This window comes from Labeo rohita, chromosome 4, assembly GCF_022985175.1.
Source record: "Labeo rohita strain BAU-BD-2019 chromosome 4, IGBB_LRoh.1.0, whole genome shotgun sequence".
NCBI classification, from domain to species: Eukaryota; Metazoa; Chordata; class Actinopteri; order Cypriniformes; family Cyprinidae; genus Labeo; species Labeo rohita.
Genome location: NC_066872.1, coordinates 12,633,496 through 12,635,622, shown reverse-complemented (window position 1 = coordinate 12,635,622; position 2,127 = coordinate 12,633,496).

The window sequence follows — 2,127 nt, the reverse complement described above, 5'->3', positions numbered from 1 at the left end:
TGACATGCACTGTGAGCTGTAAGGTCTTATATAGACAGGTGTGTGGCTTTCCTAATCAAGTCCAATCAGTATAATCAGGCAAATTAAACTGTAAGGGAATACTAATAATCAGACAATCAGGTCTGAATACTTTCCGTACCCACTGTATATTGTAAAAACGTTAATTTGGTGTAAAGTTGCTTTGCAATGATATGTATTGTGAAAAGCGCTATACAAATAAATTTGAATTGAAATTTGAATTGAATTGTATGGTGCCCTGGTGGCCTGTATACAGTAGCAAGTACAAACGTCATGGGGGATTTATCGTTAACACTTGTTTCTCTGGATAATGTTACATGAAGCACCATCATGTTTATAACAGTAATCTTGAGGGGTAGACTCGTTTAGGATAATGTAATCATCTGATTTTAGCCAGGTTTCTGTCAAACATAGCACATCTAGGTTATATCATTTACAAAAAGTTCTTTTGTAGAAATGGACCTGATATTCAATAAGCCAACAGTATGTGTTGTTGTTTCTGACACTGTTCACATGTTTCATCACAGGACTCATGACAGAAGGGGCCAGTTGACTCACAGGCTCAAAAAATATGAATATTTCTTCAGATTTATTAAGCAGAGCAGCATGTGAAATTAGGCAGCAATATATTCAACATCAGACACAGACTTGACTTTACTTGTTTAATAATCATCAAATTGTTTAACTGACAAATGCTAAGAAACAAACATCTAGCTTCCCATTATAAAATCTAAAATTAAAATGTTTATTTAATTATATATCTTTAATGAAGCTGTGTGTGTGATCATTTCAATTTAAATATATTTGGTAGTAATGGAAAAATGATTGATGTGACAGTACAATAAATACTACATGAATGATTTCCATCAACAAAAATAAATGTTGAGGAATGCACTGATATACACCATCACTCAGCAGTACTCACACACACACACACACACGTTGTGTTTACATGTTTTATGGGGACATTCATAGGCGTAATGGTTTTTATACTGTACAAACCGTATTTTCTATCACCCTACACCTAAACCTAGTCCTCACAGGAGACTGTGCACACTTTTACTTTCTCAAAAAAACTCATTCTGCATGATTTATAAGCCTGTTTCCTCATGGGGACCTCACAAATGTCCCCACAAGGTCAACATTTACTGGTATTACTATCCTTGTGGGGACATTTGGTCCCATAACGTGATGAATACCAGGTGCACACACACACACACACACACACATTGTCTACATGAGAATTTATGACACACATTTACAACCCAAATTCCGGAAATGTTGGGACATTTTTTAAATTTGAATAAAATTAAAACTAAGACTTTCAAATCACATGAGCCAATTTTTATTCACAACATAACATAGAAAACATAACAAAAGTTTTAACTGAGAAATTGTACACTTTCATCCACTAAAGCTGGGCTCACACTACAGGATCTTTAAAATCTGAACCGATTATGAAATCTGGTTGCAGCGCACACATAAGGAGAATCTTTGCAGATTATCTTCCCTCAAATCTTAAACATACACACACTACAAGATTTGAAAATTGTGGCGCATCACACACTACAAGATATTATTAAGATTATCATGACGGAGTCAGCGCCTCACGTGATCTTGCGCAACAAATCATCATTTCAACAACTAATGTTTACTTATGTTAAGCTGGGCTCACACTACAGGATTTTTAGCCCGATTTTGCAGTCGCCGTGATTTTGCCAAGTAAGACATGTTCCTGGATCAACATGATTTGTTGATCCTGGATCAACATTACTGTATAAAAATATAGACTTAACCCAATCCCTAACCCTAAACCTAACCATAACCACAATTTATTCCTAAAATCAGAAGGAAATGATAGCTAATTAAGAAAGGTGTAGAAGCATCAAACTGTTATTCTCAGTCTAAAACTGATATTTCTTGAAAAGTTATCCCTCAATTCTGATTGGCTGATTGAAATGTTGTACTTGGCGAAATCACGTTCAGAATCGGAGCAAAAATCTTGTGGAGCACCTCAATTGGTCCCGATGTTTGACTCAGATTATCTGGTAATGTGAGACGTTCACAGATCGAATCTTACACCCCCCGATCTGCTCTCACACAAATCGG